Raw genomic sequence first — 6,988 nt, forward strand, 5'->3', positions numbered from 1 at the left:
GACTGCAGCCATGAAATCAAAAGATGCTTGCTCTTTGGAAGAAAAGCTATGACAAACACAGACAGCATATTAAAAAGCAGAAACATCACTTTGCCAACAAAGATCTGTCTAGTCAAAGCTATAGTTTTGCTAGTATTCATGTATGGATGTGAGAGCTGGACAATAAAGGAGGCTGAGCGCCCAAGAATATATGCTTTTGAACTGTGGTTCAAATAGCTAAGTAACTGAACAACAACAACACACTATAACATATGAAGTCAAAATATAATGCCGTACAAATAAAACATACAAACTTATAAACAAAGATTGCTGTTGTTCAGTCACTAAATCCTGTTTAACTTTTTGTGACCCCGTAGATTGCAGCATGCCAGCCTTCTCTGCCTAGCACTATCTACTGGAGTTTGCTCAAATTCATGTCAATTGAGTCATGATGCTATCTAACCACCTTATCTTCTGCTACCTCCTTTTCCTTTTGCCTTTAATCTTTCCTAGCATCAGGATCATTTCCAATGAGTTGTCTTTTCCTATAGATGGCAAAAGTATTAGAGCTTTGGCTTCAGCATCAGTCCTTTCAATAAATATTCAAGGCTGATTTCCTTTAAGATTGACTGGTTTGATCTGCTTGCTGTCCAAGGGACTCTCAAGAGTCTTCTCCAGCACCACAGTTCAAAAACATCAGTTCTTCAGTGTTCAGCCTTCTTTATGGTCCAACTCTCACATCCATACGTGAATACTGGAAAAGCTATAACTTCGACTAGACAAGCCTGCTTTGGCAAACTGATGTCTCTGCTTTTTAATATGCTGTCTAGATTTATCATGGTTTTCCTTCCAAAGAGGTAGCATCTTTTAATTCCATGGCTGCGGTCTCCTTCCTCAGAGATTTTGGAGCCCAGGAAAATAAAATCTGTCACTGTTTCCCCTTCTATTTGCTGTGAAGTGATGGGACTGGATGTCATGATCTTTGTTTTTTGAATGTTGTGTTCTAAGCCAGCTTTTTCACTCTCATCTTTCACTTAGAGGCTTAGTTCCTCTTCTCTTTCTGCCATTAGAGTGGTATCATCTGCATATCTGAGGCTGTTGATATTTCTCCTGGCAATTTTGATTCCAGCTTGAGCTTCATCAAATCTGGCATTTTGCCTGATGTATTCTGCATGTGAGTTAAATGGAGTGAGAATATATAGCCTTGCCATACTCCTTTCCTAATTTTGAACAAGTCTGTTGTTCCATATCCACTTCTAACTCTTGTTTCTTGACCTGTATACAGGTTTCTCAGGAGACAGGTAGGTGGTCTCGTACTCACTTTTCATAATAATTTTTCATTTTTTTGTGATCCACACAGTCAAAGACTTTCCCATAGTCAATAAAGCAGAAGTAGCTGTTTTTATGGAATTCCCTTGCTTTGTTTATGATACAATCTATGTTACCTATGTTGGCAATGATATCTGGCTCCTCTACCTTTTTTAAATCCTGTTTTTACTTCTGGAAGTTCCCATTTCATGCACTGTTGAAGCCTAGCTTGAAGAATTTTGAGCATAACCTTTCTAAAATATGAAATGAGCACAATTGTACAGTAGTTTGAACAATCTTTGGCATTGCCCTTCTTTGGGACTGGAATGAAAACTGACTCTTTCCTATCTCATGGCCCTTACTGAGTTTTCCAAGTTTGCTGACATATTGAGCACATCACTATGACAGCATTATCTTTTAGCATTTTAAGTAGCTCAGCTCTAATTCCATCACCTCCACTTTCTTTATTTGTAGTAATGCTTCCTAAGGCCCACTTGACTTTACATCCAGGTTTTCTGGCTCTAGGGGAGTGACTACACCATCTTACTTGAGTCATTAAGAACTTTTTTGTATAGTTCCTCTGTGTATCCTTGCCAACATTTCTTAATCTTTTCTGCTTCTATTAGGTCCTTAAAATTTTATCCTTTATTATTCACAATCTTCCATGAAATGTTCTCTTAGTCTCTCCAATCTTCTTGAAGAGATCTCTAGTCTTTCTCATTCTATTGTTTCTCTCTATTTCTTTGGCTTATTCATTTAAGTAGAGCTTCTCATCTTTCCTTGCTATTCTCTGAAACTCTGCATATTGTTTCTTTCCCTTTTCCTTACTTTCCAGTTCTCTTCTTTCTTCAGCTATTTGAAAGCCTCCTCAGACAACCACTTTGCCTTCCTACATTTATTTTTCTTTGGCATGGTTTTGATCACGGCCTTCTGTACAGTGTTGCTAACTTCCATCCATAGTTCCTAGGGCACTCTGTCTACCAGATATAGTTCCCTGAAACTATTTGTCACCTCCACTGAATAATCATAATGGCCTAGTGGTTTTCCCTGTTTTCTTCAATTGAAAGCTGAATTTTTCAATAAGGAGCTCATGATCTGAGCTATAGTCAGCTCCAGGTCTTATTTTTGCTGACTATATAGAGCTTTCCATCATCATCTGCAAAGACTATAATAAATCTGATTTTGGTATTGACCATTTGATGATGTCCATGTGTAGAGTAGTCTCTGTGCTGTTGTCAAAGGTTGTTTGCTATAACCAGTGTTTTCTCTTGACAAAACTATGTCAGCAGTTACTCTGCTTCATAACCAAACATTCCAAACTCCAGGTATCTCTTGTCTTCCTATTTTTGTATTCCAATCTCCTATGAGGAAAAAGATATCTTGTTTTGGTGTTAGTTCTAGAAAGTCTTGCAGGTCTTCATAGAATCAGTCAGCTTCAACTTTTTCAGTATCAGTTGTTGGGGCTCAGACTTGGATTTCTGTGATGTTGAATGGTTTGCCTTGAATATGAACCAAGCTCATTCTGCTGTTTTTGAGCTTGCCCCCACGTACTGAATTCCAGACTCTTTTGTTGACTATGAGGACTAATCCATTTCTTCTAAGGGATTCTTGCCCACACGAGTAGATGTAATGATGATTTGAATTAAATTTTCCCATTCCCTTCCATTTTAGGTCACTGATTCCTGAGATATTGACATTCACTCTTGCCATCTCCTGCTGCACCACTTCCAATTTACTGATTCATGGACCTAACATTCCAGGCTTGCAATATTGTTCTTATAGCATTGGACTTTGCTTTCATCACCAGACACATCCACAACTGAGCTTCGTTTCCCCATTGGCACAGTTGCTCCATTCTTTCTGGGGGTATTTGTAATTGCCCCCTGCTCTTCCCCAGTAGCATATTGGACACCTTCCAATGTCATTCCCTCCTCGAGGTAATGAAGGCAATTCAATTGGAAAAAAAAAAAAAACAACCTCTGCAGCAACAGAGAAAAAAATCCCTATAGATCAATTTAACAACTGATGTCTTTACTCAGCTGTGTGTTTAAATCAATGGACATAATATGCCTCTTCTAGTATTTATGACTCCTTTGATTTATTTTCTTTGATATCTTGTTATTTTCTATACATGAATTATATACAAGTGTTATTAGATTTATCCCTCATATTTTATTATCTCTGGAACAACTTTAAAAGTTTTTGAATCCTTAATTTCAGCCTTTACTGGTTCATTGTAAATATATAGAAATGCAATTGATTTGTGTGTATTGATCTTATATCTTATGACCACACTGAATTCAGTTGTCAGTTCTAGAACCTTTCTTGCAGATTCCTTGGAAGTTTCAACATATGAATTATGTCATCTGAATATTTCTCCTTTCATCTCCATCAGTTTTTACTTTATCATATAACAGTATTACTGAGATAAACTATAATGCCACAAAACAGCTGCTTAAGTGTACAATTGAATAATTTTAATATATCTTAGTTGTGCAAATACAATCATAATCAATCACAGAAGACAGTCATCACCTTAAAAGAAAATCAGTTCTTACTAGAGATCATGCCACCCAATCCTCCCTGAACCTCTAATATACTTTTATATCTCCCTAGCTTTGTATTTTAGAAATTTTATATGAATGGAATTGTTCAAGATATGGTCTTTTATGACTGACTTCATTTAACTAGCATAATGTTTCAAGGTTCACCCATGATAAAGTAAGTAACTATTCATTCTTTAATGATTGAAAGTTACATGGCTATCCTATGTTGTAATTATTCCTTCACTAGATGTTAGACATCTGAATATATCACATTTTGGTTATTATGAATAATGCTGCTATGGACAATTGTACACATGGTTTTGTGTATGCCTATATTTTAAGTCTTGTATGTATACCTAGAAGTGGGATCTTTGAGTCATTTGATAATTCTATATCAATATTTTATGAAGTTTACAGACCATTTTTTCATTCTGATTATATTATTTGGTGTGAAGTGGAATCTCATTGTGGATTTTATTAGCATTTCCTTCATAGATAATTATCTTCTGTAGCTTTTCATGGGTAGACTGGCCATTTTTATATGGTCTTTTTATTGCTTTTATAAGTCAGTTGAGATGTAATTGACATTTTATTGTACACATTTTTTATAAAACTTAATTCAGTATAATTGACATATTACCTTATGTGAGTTTAATGTGTACATTGTAATGATTTAATGCATATATATGTTGCTTATTATTTACCACAATAAGGTCAGTTAATATATTTTATATCTCACAAATTATAATTTTTTTTCTTTATTGCTGGTGTAGTGAGAACCTTTACAATCTAGTTTCATAAGAATATTCAAATGTACAATATAAGACTGTGAACTATGGTCACCATTCTATACATTCAATCCCTGAATTTTCTTATCACTGGAAGTTTGTACCTTTTGATGAATATATCCTTATTATCCCGAATTTCCCAGACGCAGTCCCTGGTAAACACTATATAATCTCTACCTTTACGGATTCTATGTACACATGAAATCATATATTATTTGTCTTTCTCTGTTTCATTTCACAGCAATAGTGACCGCAGTTTTCTTTCTTTCTTTTTTTTTTTTTTTTGAGTTATAACATTCCATTATGTGTGCGTGTGTAACATTTTTTTAAACTTTTTCTGGAAGAGTCTGTTAAACAAAGAGTTGCCTTATTAATATGCATGATTAATACAAACTATAAAGTGCTAAGAAAATTTAATACCTAAGTCATAGTAAGCAGGTGGCAATTCAACATCCAGGGTCAATAGAATACTTGGGGAGACTGCAACAGATTAGACTCCCATGGTGGAGGACACATTTTCAGAGGTGAAGTGGGTACAAGTGTAACAGCTTTTCAAGTTCCCTCTCATCACAGAGGATCATCAACAGCACTCCATTCCAGGAAAGGTATGCTATCTGGTGCTCTTGAGGCTGGATGAAACTCAAAATCTAGTGGGTTGAAAGGGAAGAATTTTTCTATTTCCGGATAAGTGTTAACTGTGCTAGGAACCGAGCTTTTTGCTTTAATGACCTTCTCAGTCATGTTTTTGGTAGAGAAGGTTGTGTTTCTATTTGAGTGGTTCACTAGTCTTTGTTGACTTTTCTGAGGTTGGCAGTTTCCAGTGCCTTTCTGGCAGCTCTGGGTAAGGTGGGTGGAGCATCAACATTTTGCCAACATGTGGTGTTGAAACCTAAGATCTCCCCTCTAAAGTTTTACAGAAGGCTCAGACCCCAGCTTCACTTTGTAAATTGTAAGTAGAGTTACCAATTGCTTACAATTCACATCTTTACCATTTTAAGAGTGCTCTTTAACCATAATTTCCTCACATTCTGTTTCAAATAAAGTCAGATTTTTCTGTGGGTAATTTTGGAGCTGTATCTATCCTTATGGCCTCCTTTTCCTCTTGTGACAAACATCAGGTTACTTTCTGGAACTGGGAATAGGGACAATAACTCACCTTTCTTGGGGTGACACTAAGCTGATGATACAGTCTCCAGTGCAGAGGTCCCAACCTTTTTTGACACTAGGGATTGATTTAATGGAAGATAATTTTTCTGTATCAGGGGTGGGAGAATAATTTGGGGATGACTAAGTGCATGACGTTTATTGTGCCCTTTATTTCTAATCTAATGTCACTGATGATCTGACAGGAGGTACTGGCCCATGGCCTGGAGGTTGGGGACCCCTGCTCTAGTGTTCTTGATTTTTTTTTGCACCTTGTCTGAAAGTTTAACTTGCAAGTAAATTGGGCCAATGCTGAACAAGGCCCCAGTATTTTCAGCTTGTTAGACTAGGGTTGATTTTCTGTTCTATAAGTGGGTTGCTATGGAATTCAGTTGTTTTATTCAATTATCAGGTAATAAACATTTTATAATGTACAACTTAAGTTGTATAGTAATTTTACCCAGTGTAGTCAAGAGTTTTTCTTGCCAAATATGACATGCATATACTTCTAAGTCCAGTAGGATTTAATGGAGGTTCTTCTATTACCACTGGAATAATAGGCCTGACAAAGACAGTGGTAGGGCACCTTATACTGCAACCCAGACATTTTGTGAGTCAAATAAATATCTATCCCATTATCAATATTGCTTATTTAGACACTTCTACAATAATACTAAACTCTGAAATTTAAATGTGTTTACCATAAGTTCTATAGATGACTGTCCCTCATACCTGGATATATTCTACACATTTTGCATAATATAATTTTTCCCACAGTTCTCTGTGCTATGTGCATTTTTCCTAGACTTCAACTATTGAAAGTGTCTTATTTTTTACAAGTTAAAAGATTTTGTTGTTGTTCAGCCGCTAATTAATGTCCAATTCTTTGCGAACCCATGGACACATGCCAGGCTTCCCTGTCCTTCATCATCTCCCGCGGCTTGCTCAAACTCATGTCCATTGAGTTTATAGTGCCATCCCACCATCTCATCCTCTGTCATCCCCTTCTCCTCCTGCCTTCTGTCTTTCCCAGCATCAGGGTCTTTTCCAGTGAATCAGCTCTACACATCAAGTGGCCAAAGTATTGGAACTTCAGCTTTAGCATCAGTCCTTGCAATGAATATTTAGGGCTGATTTCCATTAGTATTAACTGGTTTGGTCTCCTTGCAGTGTAAGGGACTCTCAAGAATCTTCTCCAACACCACAGTTCAAAAGCATCAATTC

At 36.5% G+C, this 6,988-nt stretch overlaps 1 pseudogene; it reads right to left on the reverse strand.

The window, feature by feature from the left end:
• Positions 1-5,024: 5,024 nt before the first annotated feature.
• On the reverse strand, positions 5,025-6,515 carry LOC122693147 (annotated as a pseudogene).
• Between the last annotated feature and the right edge of the window lie 473 nt (positions 6,516-6,988).

Source organism: Cervus elaphus, chromosome 5 (assembly GCF_910594005.1).
Source record: "Cervus elaphus chromosome 5, mCerEla1.1, whole genome shotgun sequence".
In the NCBI taxonomy this organism is placed as follows: Eukaryota; Metazoa; Chordata; class Mammalia; order Artiodactyla; family Cervidae; genus Cervus; species Cervus elaphus.